The sequence below is a fragment of the Narcine bancroftii genome, chromosome 10, assembly GCF_036971445.1.
Source record: "Narcine bancroftii isolate sNarBan1 chromosome 10, sNarBan1.hap1, whole genome shotgun sequence".
NCBI lineage: Eukaryota > Metazoa > Chordata > Chondrichthyes > Torpediniformes > Narcinidae > Narcine > Narcine bancroftii.
The window spans coordinates 70,490,955-70,508,592 of NC_091478.1; the positions used below are offsets into that span (position 1 = coordinate 70,490,955).

The window sequence follows — 17,638 nt, forward strand, 5'->3', positions numbered from 1 at the left end:
TCTTCCTACATCTATCCTATCCATACCCTTCATAATCCTATATGTTTCTATAAGATCTCCTCTCTTTCTTCTGAACTTGAGCGAATACAATCCTAGACGATTTAATCTTTCATCATAAGTCAACCCCTTCATCCCAAGGATCAACCTAGTAAACCTCCTCTGGACCGTCTCCAAAGCCATTATATCCTTCCTCAAATATGGAGACCAGAACTGGACACAATACTCCAGGTGCGGTCTCACCAGTACCTTATACAGTTGCAACATTACCTCCCTACTCCTAAATTCAATTCCTCTAGCGATGAAGGCCAACATTCCATTTGCCTTCTTAATAACCTGCTGCACCTGCAACCTAACTTTTTACGATTCATGCACAAGCATACTTCACAAATATTTACAAATTAAGTCCGTCAGGGGGTCTGGTAATTCTGGTTGAGTGCCACAGTACTGGAGGACTTTGGGGTTCCTGGACCCCCTGTGGTACAGGGTCAATGGGTCTCGAGGGCTCCGGCTCAGGTTGTGGGGTGAATTGGTTCACTTCCTGAGCAGTCTCCTCCAAAACCCTGAGTGGGGTACCTGGTAGTTCCTGGCTCACTTGAGGTATTGGATCCTCAGTTCCGGCAGGTGCCAGGTCTCTGATCGAGACGGTGTCCTCTCTGCTATCAGGTTATGCCATGTAGGCATATATTGGGTTGGCATGCAGTAGGTGCACCTTCTTGATCAGGGGGTCTGCCTTGCTCCTTCTCACATGCTTTCTCAGCAGGACTGTCCCTGGTGCCATTAGTCAAGCCAGGAGAGTGGTCCCAGACATGGATTTCCTCTGGAACATAAACATAAACTCATGAGGAGTTGCATTGGTCACCGTGTAGAGGAGCGACCTTATGGAGCGCAGCACCCTGGGTATGACTTCTTCCATACGGTCACATTCTCTTTTTCAACTTGTTCATTTTCCCGGGGATTGTAGCTAGTCGACCTGCTTGAGGCAATGCCCTTTACGAGCAGGTACTGGTATATCTCTTCGCTCATAAATGATGAGCCCTGGTTGCTATGGATATAGCTGGGATACCTGGACAGGGTGAAAATAGAATGCAAGGCCCTGATAACCATGGTGGTGGTCATGTCTGAGCACAGGATGGCAACTGGAAAACATGAGTACTTTCGATGACATTAAGAAAGTACATGTTTCCATTGGTGGAAAGGAGGGTCCCTTGAAATCGACACTGAGTCGATCGACGGGGTGGGATTCCTTTATCAGGTGTGCTTTGTCAGGGCGGTAGAAGTGCAGCTTGCACTCTGTGCAGACCTGGCAGGATCCGGTCATATCCCTAATGTCCTCAACAGAGTAGGGCTGGTTGCATACCTTGACAAAATGAGCCATGTGAGAGATGCCTGGGTGTGCAGAGGCACAGCTTCCTCTTGACAGGGCATCTGGAGGTTAATTGAGAGTACCTGGCCTGTATGCTATATTGTAATTATAGGTGGAGAGTTCGACCCTCCACCTATTTTACCCCCTTTTTTGCATTATTAAACATAAGTGCCACTGATTGCTGGTCAGTGAGCAGTGTAAATTTTCTGCCGGTCAAGTAATGCCTCCAGTGCCTGATGACCTCCACTGGTGGATTCCGAAGCTTGTGGCTTTGTAGCGTGCTGGGAAAAAAAGGTGTTAGAGTTCTTTGTTTTGTATTGGCCTATATGTTGTGTGGTTTTATGTTAAAAAGTGACAGTTTGCCTTGGAGAGCCAAGGTGAAGGTGGACTGCTGAGAGAGTGGGAGACGGACTGAGCAAGTGCAGAAAATGATCTAAAAAATTCTGGACTTGGACATTAAACCACCACTGGTTGGTGCTGTGGAGTGGAAGAAGGCCCAGAGCATGAGTCATAGTCTGGAGGACAGTTTAGAATGTTGGGATTTCAAAAAGGATGAACATTCTGAAGGCAGCCAGAAGGATCCGGACTAAACAGTTGTTCCTTTCTCTGCAAGCAACACAAGACAACTTCGAATTTTGTGCTCTCTCTCTCTCAAAGATCTGTTGGATTCAGTTTACCAAACAAACTGAATTTTGTTTATGATCTTTGCTTCAGTTGAGATCGAAGTTTTGTGAGTCTTGTGTGTTTCGTGTCTAAGTTTTTCTGTGGGCTGGTTGGAAATATAACTTAGACTTTAATTACATATGTTATATTTAGGCTGGGGAATTTATTAGTTTTACACTGTTATAGAAATTTGCAGAGTAACCAGTGGGCATTGTTATAAAAGGGGGGGGGGGGATTTTGTATTAAAGTTTGAAGGTGAATTTTTGTTAATAAAGTAATTGTTCATCTTTATCCCTGTATGATATGCCTTCTTTGTGGTTGCTGGTTTGATCTTGTAACAAAGGCAACAGGCCTGCCCACCTGGTTAAGGGAGGCAGCCAGACCTACATCAGAGACATCGCTTTCCATCTGGAAGGGTACGTTCTCATCCACCGCATGCATGGTGGCCTTTGCGATATAGCTCTGAACGTAGTTGAAAGCCACCTGGGCTTTGGCCGACAATGGGAAAGAGGTAGACTTTAAGAGTGGGCAGACCTTATCTGCTTAGTAAGGGACCCACTGGGCATAGTATGAGAAGAAGCCCATGCATCTCCTTAAGGCTTTTATGGACTTTGGGATCAGGAGGTCTAACAGGGGGTGCATTCAATTGGGGTCAGGGCCAATGACGCCATTCTCCACCACATAGCCCAGGATCCCCAGGCATTTCATCTGGAACACAGTTACACATGAGGTTCAGAGCCTTGACCATGTGGAGAAACCTCTGAAGGTTGGCATCAGGGTCTTCCAGAGAGTGTCCACCAATGGAGACATAGAGATAAGGAAATGTGGCCTTCAACCTGTACTCATTGACCATTTTGTCCATCTGTCTCTGGAAGTCAGAGACCTCATGCCAAAACGGACCCTCCGGAACTGATAAGAGCCATCCGCCTGCCTCAAATGCTGTGTAGGGGTGGTCCTCAGAATGGATAGGAAACTGATAGTACGCAGATTTCAGGTCAATGGTCGAAAAGACCCGATACTGCGCAATTTTGTTTACTGTGTCTGAAATTCAAGGGGGGGCATATGCGTCCAGGAGTGTGAAATGGTTAATTGTTTGGCTATGCTCAATCATTAGCCTGGACTTTTCTTCCCCTTTCACAACTAGAACCTGGGCTATTCATGGGCTAGGCTCAATGGTTTTCTTTGAGCAGCCACTATGTCTTGGCTCTAATAAATTCCCGATTTCCATCACACTGTATCGCCTGCTCTTTGTAGCTATTGGTTTGCAGTTAGGAGTCAGGTTTGGAAACAGTGGGGGGAATCAATATTTAGGGTGGAGAGACTGCATGTGGTGTCTGGCATTTGGGACTTTCCGTTCCGCCCCATGATTGGAGGGAGTGGGCCAGAGTACTCCATGGTCACACTTTTAAGGTGACACAGGAAGTCCAGGCCCAGCCACACAGAAGCACACAAATCCTTCAGTACATTCAATCGGAACTTGAAAATTCCTCCCTTTTACAGTTAGATGTACTATACAACACCCCTGAATCATTGCAGAGTGCAAGTACGAAGCTAGGAAGATACAATAGTCCGCTGGGTGCTCTCTTAAGTTGTACCACAAAGCCATCGCAGAGTTTATAAAACTCTCAGTGGAGCCAGTGTTCGAGTTTTTCAATTGGTGAGGCATTGCATGATCCAGGATGATCGATGCCAGTGCTCCAGAAGCCCCATCGCTCCCCTCTGCCCATGGGAAAACAAGAGGGCATTGACCATGAGATGCGGCAAAATGTCTGCCTTCCATCTTGATCGGACGAAGGACTAGGTGACATTGACCGCAAGGCACGGCAAGATGGCCGCTGTGGCTTCCTGTGATACTTTGCTTCCAGTGGCGGGCCTCACTACGAAGCTAAGCAAGATGCTGGTGGCGAGCAGCATGGAGAGGCTGAGGCTGGCATTTTGGGAGTCAGGCACTAGTTGAGCAATGATTCTGGGGTTGCACACATAGTCGACCTTTTTTTGAGTTCCCTTTAGCCTGGGAGACCTTCACCCAGTGCCCTCGCTTACTGCATCCTGAGAACACTGAGTCCTTTGCGGGGCATCGGGCAGGGGGGTGCTGTGCCTGTCTATAGAAGTAGCATCCCCGATCACGCATGGCCACCGACCGGTGTGCTCGGGGTCCGGGGGGGGTGGGGGGGTGTTACAGGCACCCCAATGACATGGTCCTTTGAAAAGGCACTGCTTTCGCCTGTGACATCGTCAGCTCCTAGTTGGGCCTGCTCACTCAAGTGCTTTCACCGGCTCCAGGGTGCTGGCCAAGTCTTTCTTCCCCAACTCTAGCAGTCACTGCCTCATGTTCCTCGACCTCACTCCTGCCACAAAGGTGTCCTGGATTTGTTCCTCCTCTCTCACTCAGGCTGTGGCACTTCGTAGTGGTCTCGTCAGGGCCCACAGTTCAAGAACATAATCATCCAGAGACTCACCTGGATCTGCTAACGTTGAGAGGGTCGGTGCCTCACCAGCACGTTGTTCTGGGGTCTTCAAGCCTTCTATGGCAGAATTGAATGTAGCACAGTCTTTGAGAATAGTGTACCCTTTGGGGCCAACTCAAGAGAGAAGTCCCAATCTCCGAAGACTATCAGAGTTGAAGATGTCTTATGTGATCGTCAGGTAGGACTGTAAGCACTCCAGCCAGTAGGTGAATTTCTCTGGAGCTTTAGGAGACAACCTGGAGCATGCCTGGCTTCCATCCTGCTTCAAAGTTGAGCTATTAAAATTGTAACGTGTCTGATTGCACTCAGAGGTAAGTGAGAAGTACAAACAGGCTTTTAATAGGTTACAATCAATGGCCAGTGAATACAATAGTCCTCAGGTGAATCTGAGGTAAGGTGGGAAAATTGGGGTACGTGAGGGTGGAGGTAGGGGAGGAGCTGGCCATAAGAACAATACATAGACAGTGAATTCCAGTTCACTGCAAACCTTGCACTCATTGTCACCAAAACTAAGGAGCTGATTGTTGGCTTCAAGAAAGGAAAGCCAGAGGCATACAATCCAGTGATCATTAGGGGACCAGAGGTGGAGATGGTGAGCACATTTCGGTTCTTGGGAGTCACTATCTCAGAGGATCTTTCCTGGACCCAACACACAAATAGCATCATGAAGAAAGCACAGCAGCACCTCTTCTTCCTCAGGAGTTTATGGAGGTTTGTTATGTCACCATAAACCCTGGCAAATTTCTACAGAGGAGTGGTGGAAAGTGTGCTGACCGGCTGCATCACGGTCTGGTATGGGGACACCAATATCGCTGAGCGTAATGCCCCTCCAAAAGGTAGTGGACAGCCCAGGACATTACAGGCAAAACCCTTCCAAATTGGGAACATCTACAGGGAACACTGCTGTTGGAAGGCAGTAGCAATCATCAAAGACCCACACCACCCAGCACATGCTCTGTTCTCGCTGCTGCCATCAGGAAAGAGGTACAGGTGCCACAAGACTCACACCACCAGGTTCGGGAACAGCTGCGCCCCCTCCACCATCAGACTCCTCAACAACAAACTCAATCAGGGACTTATTTAAGGACTTTTACTTGGGCACTTTAATTATTTTCTTTGTCTCTCTGTATTGCACAGTAGCTTGCATTCATTATCTGTTTGCAGTTCTTTTGATTGTTTACATGTTCATGCTGTGTGCAGTTAATTTTTGCACTACCAATTAGTGGTAATTCTGCCGTGCCTGTAGGAAATAGGAACCTGTTGTATGTGATATCATGAATGTACTCTGACAATAAATCTGAAATTTACTGGATGTTATACCTAACAAACTTATCATTCACTGTTAAATTTTCATATTAGGTTTTCCAAGTGAACCCAGTCAGGAGAAAGGGGGTAGCAGAAAATGAGGCCCCAGCTATTTGAAAGGGAGTGCAGGAGCCTGCATGGGTGAGTTTCTAGTCAGATGTTAAACAAAAAGTCAGACAGTGGATTATCAGTGTTTTACAGTAATAATACTGAGTTCCCATCAGGTCACATCTGCGGCAGAGCTAGTTATTGCTTTGAATTCCCATCTCACGTTTAAACTCTTATTTATGATTTTCCAGTTTTGCTATCCATGAGTTTGGAATCTTCTCCATGGTATTTATATAACAATCCCATACCAATGGACAAGGTAAAAATGGACAGTTGCACATCCCTATGTTCATGTTACCCCAATATTTGCAGAAAAGAGCTCAAGGCTCCTTCTCTGTCTGTCAGGGACACCAGGCAATGCTAAAGGGTGAATCTTTGTTTGCCTTATTGGTAGACTAAAGGCAATTTTGTGTAATATTACATTTCTGTTTTATTACATGACAATAAATAGTATCTGATATTGTAAAAAAAAATTGTTTTCTTTACACCTATAACATGATCACAATCTATGACTTTAAACTTAATAACATTATTGACCTATTTCTGACATCATATCATAGCTTCTCTATGGTTAAAAAAATATTTCTATGACATATATTTCACCAATAATCACAAATGTGGGTAAAACAATTGTTTAATATTGAAAGTGCTGCATAACATTTTTGAAAAAGAAACACAGAATTTGCATAATATTTCCAGTGCTGAAGAGAAGTATTAGCATTTTGCACGTGTTGGTTACAGGTAAGTGATGCTTTATTGCTTTTGAATGATTTTGATGTAAATTATGAAAGGCAGTTGCTAGTAAGAGGAGTACTATTAACCCAGACAGATTTGTTTAACAGCTTGTCTAAGTGCCCATCAATGTTATAATGTATGCAGACGTTTGATATTAGTGTTCAACATCGTGAAAGCATCATTTGTTGAGCTTAAAATTGACAGCAAAGTCATCAGCTCTAAAATGTTAGTACTTTCAGAAATAGTCTAATTGCAGCAATATTTAAATGAAACATTTAGAAAATGTCACAGATTTTGTAAAATCTATTTTTTTTCCATGGTTTGCGATCATCAAACTGATTGTGAGCTCGAAAAATGGAATGCGTTTGTTTTTGCTGTCAGTACTCGTGGGTTAGTTATGACGAGAATACAATCTAACATGAGATCCCTACATTGGAATCAGACGCTGAGATCTCTGAGTATATTTCCAATTTTCACTGTCGTATTCTGTCTGATACTTTGCTTGAAAGATTATTACTTGTAGATCTAATTTTGGGTGTGACATAAAATCTAATAACACTAGAAGAATGTAAAGCAGAATAGAGTTCCCAGATTATAAATTTGGTACTTTTTGAACTGCTTTCTAGCACGTCTTTAATAAGTTCAGGTGGGTCAGTTCTGCGACCGATATTACTGCTGAAAGATTAGAGAAAGGATGATTTCACCGTTATTTCAAAGCAGAAAAGCGGGCAATTCGAACATTCTCCAAAGAAACCTTCTGCCACCTTTTATGAGGGACACTTCTATTTCTTTCACACATGTCACTAGCTTTCTTCTAAATGCATCTCTGCCATTTTCCTCAACTCTGGATAATTTCCCTTTTAATTCCCTACTAATATAATGGAGATTTTCATATTTATGACTGAATTTTTTTGGGCTCCCCTGGGAGTGGAAACCGACTCTACTTTTATTTTGTCAAGCCCCTTCAATATTTAAAATAATTTTATCAGATCTTTCTTTTCCTAATGAAAAATATCATGTCTTGTTGCAGTTACAACTCCTTATTCTGATCATCAATGGAGTAAATCATCTTTCCCATGCCTTTAAATTCTTAAGTGATACATGGAATAGAATTGTGTCCTGTACTTGGAATGGCAGCTGCATCTAGAATTTGGCTCTTGTGTCTCGAACATCTAATACATAATATGCATTACTTGATCAAAACACAAAAAACGCTGGATCAAACTACCCAAAAAATGAAATCTTGAATATTTGCCATGGAAGGATTATGGTTGGTCATTCTAATCTATTTTAATATTTTATTTAATGTTGTCTTCAATGATTTTTCTGTTGTTTTGGTAGTTTGATTAATTTGTAATAGTTTTGCAGAAGCATTAAAAAAAAACTTTCAATTTCAAAAGCACCGTGTCCCATGGTGGGGGAGTCTATGACAAGAGGGCACAACTTCAAGATTGAAGGATGCCAATTTAAAACAAATAGATTGAGGAATTTCTTTAGCCAGGAAGTGTTGAACCTCTGGAATTTGTTACCAAAGGCAGCTGAGGAGACCAGGTCATTGGGTGCATTAAAGGCAGAGATTGATAGGTACCTGAATAATTAGAGTTTCAAAGATTATGAGAAAATAGGGAATGGACTGAGTGGGTGATTGGATCAGATCATGACGGAATGATAGAGTGGACTTGATAGGCAGAATGGCCAACTTCTCCTGTAACTTATAATTTTGATTACAAGATAAACTGTGAGCATCTGTTAAAGTGTCTGTTTGGAAGTCTGATGCTTGGCAGGGTGTGTTACTAGACCTGCAAAACAGATTCTCTATTTGGAGTTCAGTTATGAGATTAGCAGACAGACACAGGAACCGATTCAAGGATGTGCTCAGTCTTTTTGGAGAAATGCAACATCCCCACTGACTCAAGGGAATCTCTAGTTCTCGACTACTGAATGTGGAAAATGAGTAATGCTTTGGTCTCAAATTTGTAGAGGTACTCCCTGATTTACAACCGTGATTTGGACCGAAGGATCGGTTATATGTCGGAATTGGGTACATTTGTTAAAAATATAAAGAGAAAATGTAAAATTTATGAAGTTTATGTTGTATTTGACAAACTATAACAGGGATACAATGCATGAAAGAGCCAAAATGTCCGTGTCCCGGGGTCTGTAGGCAGGGTGTGGCCATTTTGATTCCTGTGCACACGTGCAAGTTTTCAGTTGGTGCATGCGCAGTGGGTCTGCATAATTGGAGTTTGGTTGGTGCATATGCAAGAATTAAGCACCCTAACAAAATTGAATTTGTGCCCTTAACTCGTGCATGCGGCAACCAAACTCCAATACATGAACTGTGCATGCACCAACCAAAGACTCTCGCTTGCACACAGGAATCAAGATGGCCGCACCCAGCCTATGGACCCCGGGATGCTGACTTACAAGATAAGTATGCACATTTTGGCTCTTTCATGCCCTGTATCCCCGTTATAGTTTGTCAAATACAACATAAACTGCATAAATTTTATATTTTTGCTTAATTTTTTTAAACAAATTTTCAGTCATATGTGCGGATGGACATAAGCAGCATAGGTTGCACGTTGGGGAGTGGTGAAAGGAATAAATCATCTTGCACCCCATCAGGCACTTGCTGAGGGAGCAACATTCATCCTGGCAAACGGAAATGATTCCTGACGTGCGGTTTTTAGATTATGGAAAGGCTTTGAAAGGTTAAGAGGAAAAGCATTCCCCTGATCTGTTCTTGCAAGTCATAGCTTTCTGTGGCTTGTTTTTTTTTTCCTGCCCTCTGAGATTTTGTGCCTTGTATGCCTTTGGAAACCACCTCGGCTTGTCCTTTCCATTTCTGAAACTAGCTAAATTATATTTTGGAATGGAAAGTACCCAGATGTACTCAGTTTTAACATTGGTCAATCTAATTATGTTCTTTACTGGAAAAAATGATTCTCTGTGTCTTCTATCCTTTGTTACAAAAAATTTCAACTAGATGAAGAGTGCTTTCCAGAAAGGGGTGCGAAGAACATTAAAAAGTAGCTATTTTAAAATCCATGTAAATCGCACAGCTAATTTTCATCATGTATTGGAATGGAGGTCTTGGTCTCCATAGACTGCACTTTATCTGGGTTTCAACTTGACTCCAAATTGTAATGAGTCATCACGACTAGATCATGTTGTGATGTTTTCTCAAGTTCACTGTCCCAATTTGCCCATGTTAAACAAAACCCCATTTGATTGTAAGCATCCTCCACTGCCCAAAAAATAATGTATCTCAACAATAACAAGATATCAGTTTTGAATGTTGACCATGACCAGCTACTTTACTGATAAACATCCTCTTCAAAAGTTTGTTATTGTCAGGGCTAGGGTTAACTAAGAAGAACTCTAAAATGTTAGACGAATGCTCGTCATAGAATCATAGAACATTACAGCTCAGAAAACAGGCCGTTCAGTCCTTGAAATCTCTGCTGAACTATTGCTCTACCCAGTCCCACTGACTTGCACCCAGACTATAACCCTCCAAAACCCTCCCATCCATGTACCTATCCAAATTTTTCTTAAATGTGAAAATTGAGCCTGCATTCACTACTTTAGGTGGCAGCACATTCCACACTCCCACTACTCTCTGTGTGAAGAAGTTTCTCCTCAACTTTTCCCATATCCTCTGATTTGTATCTCACCTAACCTCAGTGGAAAAAGCCTCCTTGCATTTACTCTATCTATACCCCTCATAATTTTGTATACTGTGGTGATACGACCACTAGCCTACTGCAGGGGGCGATCTCTGTACCTGCAGTAGGACCACCTTGGGGCTGGCAGTCAATCAGCTGACCCAAATATAAGCCTGAGCCGGCCCCTCCTGAGCCAGTCATTTGGGAGCCACCACAGATGAAACCGGTGTGTACAGACTTTTAGCAGAATAAAGTTTGTAGTACAGTCTACCACAGCACGTCACATATACGTCTATCAAATCTCCCCTCATTCTACACTCCAGGGAATAAAGTCCTTACCTGTTTAATCTTTCCCTGTAACTCAGTTTTTCAAGTCCAGGCAACATCCAAGTAAATATTCTCTGCACTCTTTCTTTCTTATTGATACCTTTCCTGTTGTTAGGTGACCAAAACTGTACATAATACTCCAAATTTGGCCTCTCCAATGTCTCATACAACTAACATAACATTCCACCTCCTATACTCAGTACTTTGATTTATGAAGCCAATACGCCAAAAGTGTATTTACAACCCAATTTTTCTGTGACACCGCCTTCAGGGAATTGTGTATCTCCATTCCCAGATCCCTCTGTTCTTGGTTTGTCCTTCCAAAATTGAACATCTAAACTTGTCTGCATTAAATTCCATCTGCTATTTTTCAGCTCATTTTTCCAGCTGCTCTATATCCCTCTTCAAGCTTTGAAAGCCTTTCTCGCAGTCAGGCTGAGAGTTAATTCTTGTATCTCTGCTGCTCTAATCAATGCAGAGGGCTTATTCACTATTTTTGCATCATCTCTTTCCAAAACTTTTGTTATCATCTGCCTCTTTTTTTTAAATCAATTGTTATCCTTACTGAGTCAAGTTTTAACTTTTTACATTTGCAATAAAATCTGCTTGTTGCAATAAACTTCGTATATTCTGTCTCATTCCAACCATAATGAACACAAAATATTTTCTTTACTGCAGTTGACACTTATTTCTAATTTTCTATAACTGCTTTATCTTTTCCACTTCTCTCCTCTACCACAAAAGGACCTGTGTGTATTGGTGCGTTTCAATATTTCTTTAAACTATTTTATGGCTATTATTTCATTTGTTTCCATTACAAAAATGAGAAAATTAAGTTGAAAAGAAAAATAACATTTTCAAAAGTAAAAGATATAAGGTACAGTTATCCGAAAGTGACTTCAGATGGATTAAAGTAAGAATATGAGGCAGGAACAAAGACAAAATTTCAGTTGGTTAAATAAAGACAGCAACATTAATGCCAATTTCCTTTGAGTTTTGTGACCTCGATATTAACTGAAATTCTGACTGCATTCAAGAGTCTACTTCTATTTAAGAAAATATGCTGCTTAGTTTAAAATGTGTACAATCAAAACAAGAAGTACACATTAAGTTGATATTTCCAATAAAGCAAAAACAATTTTGTGATTCATAGGGAAAGGTGAAATGTTCTTTCTAGATTGAATACAAGAGAAATAAAGGTTGAGGGTGGTGGAAGAGAAAATGTGAATTCTTCATATTTCTTTCAGAACCATCCACTTCTGATGAGCAAAAGGAAATAACTGCAGTCCATAAATCAGTGTCATGTTTGCCTTGGTTTAATTTATAGTAGAATCCATGACAAAAGACTATTCTAATTGTCTTTCACTTTTCCACTGTGACTTTGAAGGTCACAGTCCAATGAACATAATTACTTACTGATGACAATTGTATGGAGCAATCCAGATTAACCCCTTAAGGATGCTTGTGTAACTGATTTCTTTAAAAAAAAGCTTGGAATTTCAGTTCCAGTGTTGCCAGATCCTGATGGAAAGAGTTAAGATGGGAAGGCACTCAAATGCAAAAATAGTAGGGAAAAAGAAGCTTAGAGTGAAGTCTCACAGCTGGAAGAATTATTTCAGTAGGATGGAAGATTCATGTCAGATTGAATTAACTTGTTGATAAAATGAATGTGCCTGTGCGGTGAAATAAAGCAAGGAAGCAGAAACCCGAGAATAAGAAATTGAATATTGCTACATTATGATTTGATAACCCATTCTTAATTGTTGTGAACCATTCTGTTTTACTCAACTTGCATTAAATATTACACCTGATAATTGAGAATTATTCAAATATGTACATGGTGCCATTTTAAGGATGGATAAATCAGTTGCCAGTAAATGCTTAAATATAGTTTATTTCCCTAAAGCAAATGCATGAACAATCCATTTTGGCCCAATTAATTCAATTTTATACTTGCACCTTGAAGGTAACTATAGCTCTATATTCTAAGAGAGGAAAGACTTTTACTTTCTACTTGTTTGTTCTTCTTTCCATGAACGACTGGCATCTGCTGACAATAACAACTGAAAAGGGAGACGTGCAACTTCCATTAAAAATAATTGGATAATAAAAAAATTAATTTTGTGTTTTTTTTCAATGTCCAATTATATTCTTACCCAAAATAAAGACCAGAATACTTTTTTTAAAACAAAAGTGAAAAGTCGAATCTTTTGCATGTGGAACAGGGAGTTGAGCATTTAAAATGGATTTAGATCTTTTCTCTCTCTCTGTAGATGCTGCCTGACCTGCTGTGCATTTTGTTTCAGGTTTTGAGCAGTTTTTGTTTTTAGATTTGTGGATATCTTTTGTTGTTCTCTGGCCCCCTTGTAATTTTATGATGTCAATAGGATGTTAGTGCTTTTATTTATTTTTCATTCCATCTTTATTTTCTCTGAAGTTCTGAAACCTAATGAGGGCCATATAATTATAACCATATAACAATTACAGTATGGAAACAGGTCATCTCAGCCCCTCAAGTTGGCACCGATTTAAGTGAACTCCACTAGTCCCACCTACCCGCTCCCTGTCCATAACCCTCCAATCCCCTCACATCCATGCACTCATCCAACGTTCTCTTAAATGATAAAATTGACCCTGCTGCAACCACCTCTTCCGGAAGGTCATTCCACTCAGCCACCACTCTCTGAGAGAAGAAGTTTCCCCTCATGTTACTATTAGGTTTCTGTCTCAGCTACCATATTTAAAAAAACTCCAACTAAGGTTGCTAATTTGATCTTATTCAATCATTTCAAAGTTCATCTATCCTTTTCTATTCTCTACATTGGTTTGCCATCTTTGTCGGATTGGCCCTCTTGATGAGACCAGGCCCTCTTGATGAGACCAGGTCTTTCTGTTTGCATTTGTATCTGTCCATTGAGTGCCAAAAGGTCACTTGGTGATGGTTTATTCATGCGTATCTTTGCTTCTGACCTCCCCCCCCCCCACCCCCCAGGGATTAACGTTGAATATTTCTGACATTTTTTTATTTTTATTTACGATTTCCAGCATCTGATGTGTTTTAATTTTAATACTAAAACTAAAGTAGCTGGGCCCTTCCTACTCAACTTGCCTTTTGTCTGCACTTCCCTGAGGAGAGGCTTCATTGAAAATTGGGTGAATTTCATGGGACATTGATACAATTTTAACAGCCTACTGTTTAAAGCATATGCTACTCAGTTAAAATAAAGAGAATCTTACAGGATCTCTTCTTTCTCTCATCCCTGGAAGAGTTAGCACATCTCCCACTCCAGCTGGCCTTGTCATTTTGCCCCTCCCTTCTACTCTCCCACTCTATCCCAATAAAACCACTGCAGCCATAATTCTTGCTCTATTTCCTCATTCTGTTTTATTGAAACTATCTGATACAAGAATATAGGAGAGTGAGAGGAAAATAATACAATGTTATGACTTCAAACCTTTCCAGTGACTGCTGGCACACATTGGTTCCAGAGTCGAGGCGACTGCTTCTTCAATTTTCTGAGGGTTAAGAAGTTCTACCAACTGGCACCAAGGAAAAAATATCACGGAATGAAGGTTGGAAGGTGATTCTCCGAGCCTTATTCTGCTGGAAGAAGACACCTACCTAAATTAAAATGCTTCTGCATTTGGTCTACAAGTGCATTCCATCACTGGTAGACACCAAGAAGCTCAGGATTCACAGAAATGCAAAAATTCCTAATTTGCTCATCAGCTTTTTCCTGACTGCAGTTGATAGCATTTGAAACATTTAATGGTAAAATACAAAGTTGGGTTAATTATCTAGCATCTATGGTAGGTAATCAGCCTTAAAACATGCAGCATATTAGAGCCAGCACAGAATTTCCATCTCTGTTTATTGAATGGAGAGGAATCTCTGTGAGGCACCAAGATTCTGTCATTACTAAGTAATTTATTTTAAATTAATGAAAGTACAGATTTTAATCATTTAAATGCCTTTAAGTGTTTTGTTTCAATATTTTCAAAAGTTCTGAATGAATAAAAGTCATTCAGAATCATCTAATGTTTTTGACTACAGTTATGTAGCTTAGTCAGGTATCAACATTTTACTGGGTCTGGTGGCATTTACTCATACATGGCTTTGAAGACTAGCTAAGATTCACTGTTAATAATTGGCCCAAATCAGTAGAAAGTGCATAAAATCTGTTTTAGTGATGTTAATTTAAAGATAACATCTTCAAATAGGACCTTTTAGTATCCTTGAAAAGGGAAGACAGAATCTTGCTTTGCAATTTTACTTACGTGAAGACCCTTGGAATAATTCCATTAAATAACATGCATCAGTTTAGATCATGACCTGTCTGAGTCAGAAAACTAGATTTAAGATCTACTTTTGAGATGTGTCACCACTCAGCAAAGGTCAATTTACTTAATTGCTACTTTGCATGGTCTTGATGTACTACTAAGATTATCTCTAAAATGCCACAAGATAATGATAAGAATAGCTGATAATATTTTATGAAACTTTCCTGGCCAATCTATACATAAAAAATATAACTGTGACAGAGTATTTAGAGGTGGTTTGGGAGGGATTGTTCGAGCAGCTTGCACACACACATTTTAAAACACAGAATATTTGCAGGACTTTTGCAGGAGGCAACAAAGTATCGACAGCAGCTTGTCTGGGGAAGCATGTGACCTTTGCAGGGAGAGGTGAAGAGTTTTGCTCTCAAAGAGGGAGGGTGTGAAACAGAGAAAGAGGAGACAGAAATCAGTTCCAGAAGGACAAGCTGGCAAACTTTGGAAGGCTGCCTGGTCAAAGGAGGAGATTGGCAGTCTGAAAGGTGACCTGAAAGAAAGAGGATCATCTGGAGAACCCTGAAGGGGGCAAGTTTCGTCAGCAAGACTGATTGAGAAGGAATCAGTTGCAGATGTCCTGGAAAAGGAATCTCTCTCTGAAAACCAGAAAGAACCCTCCTGAGTGGTAAACATTTGCCTGTTAAGCACCAAAGACTGGTGAACTTTGTTAATGCTAACTTCTGTGCACAGTTCAAGAATTGCCTACAACTAGTGAGATTGGATCCAAAGAACTTTTCTAATCTTCAATATACATTGCACACACCTGCGCTTAGTATTAGAGGGGGGAATTAAGTAGTTAGGTAGGTTAAGTAATAAGTTGATTTAATTCTGGTTTCTTTTTCAAATATAATTATAAACAACTTTTGTTTAAGTAACCATGTGTTGTGGTGCATATCTATTGCTGCTGGTTTTGGGAGTCCTCTGGACTCCGTAACAATAACTGAGATAAAATATTTTTTCTTCTATGAAAAATGATAATTAGACATGAATTACAGGAAGACCCTTTTAAGGTAAGCAACTACAGAATTCAGCAGATGTATATACAGGCAAACCCTATTCTACGCTACTTCAGTCAACCGTGAAATTCAGTTACCGTGATTTGGAAAACTGCGACCATTTCCTGTTTTACGCGTGTAATTATTCAGTTGTCATGAGATCTTTCTGGAAAACTCAAGATGCAAGTAGATCGTGTGAATGGCCCTAAATAAAATATGTGCAAATGACCGTCAGACTCAGTGTGCGCCCCCTATTGAATATGGATAAAAGATAATGTGGAAAAGAATCTGACAGTGATATTAAAAGGAAAAGAAAAACATTTACTTTAGAAGAAAAAGTGGTTCATTGCCTGTTATCCAGGGGTTGCCAGTGATTCCACATTATTTATTATTTTAATTAATTTAAAGGTAACCTTGATTAGAGAGGGATCAGATTTATTTATTTATTTTCCTTTATTTTATTCGTTATTTCATTAAATGGGTTTAACATGGTTGTATAGATAATTTCAATTAAATGTTTTTATATTATAAACAATTATTGATGTAATTTTATCTACATTTTTTTCTCATTGGTTTTTATATGCTTATTTGTATACATTTATTTAATTAATTGTCAATTCTGTATTCATGATTATATTTTAAATTCAATAATTTTTTTATAGATTAAATGGCATGAAGATGGTGCCAGCAATGTGAAAATCGGATGCGATTTGGGCTACAATTAACAAAGGTTTGCACAATTTTAAAGAAAGAAGCATGAATATAAAGACCAAGGTAAAGTTGCATCAGTTTCTCTGAGTATGTAAATTACTCAAAACAAGTCCATTAATGATTGAAATGGAACGGCTGTTTCATTTTTGGACTGAAGATTGTAACCAAAAGCAAATACAAAAAACATTGAAACTTGAAGCATCGAACAAGATGAGACGACATAAGAATAATTCCAGGGGAAGCTACTAGCACCTGATAAAAATGTTGCTGCAAAATTTCCAGAACATTTTCAAAAAGTATTTTAAGTTGTTGAAGCCACCAGGGATTTTCATCCTAACATGGAAAGAAGCATGGAAGTCAGCATCAATTTATAAAAAGCAATCGCTAGCTATGGGAAATTCTATAATGAGGAAAAAAAAATCAACCTCTTTGCAGTCAACTTGGGACAAATATTTTTCTAAGAAATAGTTTAGTTATGATGTAATTATGAAATAAATGAAAAATTAACAGTTTTGGCATTATATGCAGCTAAAAGTTGTTTTTGAAACACATTTTTATAACTCTTGATGGACAGGAATTCATTGTAATTAATCCCACTTACTCAATTAATCGCTTAATGTGAATTCGTCTTACACGAGTAAAAATTAGGATGTATTAATCGTGTAAGAGGATTTGGCTGTATATTAAAAATAATTACTGATGATAAATGACCTTCTAGCTGCCACATGGAAATGAAATCACAGGTAAAACCCAAAGAACAGATAAAGGCAAAAACTTGATTTATGACATGTTCTTGAGCCAACCACGAGGTAAGATACAAAGGAGGTTGTATTCCTCACAATAACTGCACTTGTCTACCCACTTGTCCTATTTGAGATGAAGAAATCTGTTCACGATTAAGATTACATTTTACTGATTGTCTGAAACTACTTTATGCAAGTACTTTATACGAATGCC

General features: G+C 39.9%; 1 protein-coding gene and 1 long non-coding RNA gene across 2 annotated transcripts in view; one reads left to right on the plus strand and one right to left on the minus strand.

Annotated features, from left to right (window-relative positions):
- LOC138744724 (polyamine-modulated factor 1-binding protein 1) overlaps positions 1 to 17,638 on the minus strand; it is a 640,882-nt gene that overhangs the window by 5,350 nt on the left and 617,894 nt on the right. The gene's annotated exons all lie outside the window — the stretch shown is intronic.
- Positions 1,982 to 17,635, plus strand: LOC138744727 (uncharacterized). Its single transcript, XR_011345729.1, has 3 exons — positions 1,982 to 2,093; positions 5,854 to 5,940; positions 16,633 to 17,635. It is a non-coding gene; the product is annotated as an uncharacterized lncRNA (long non-coding RNA).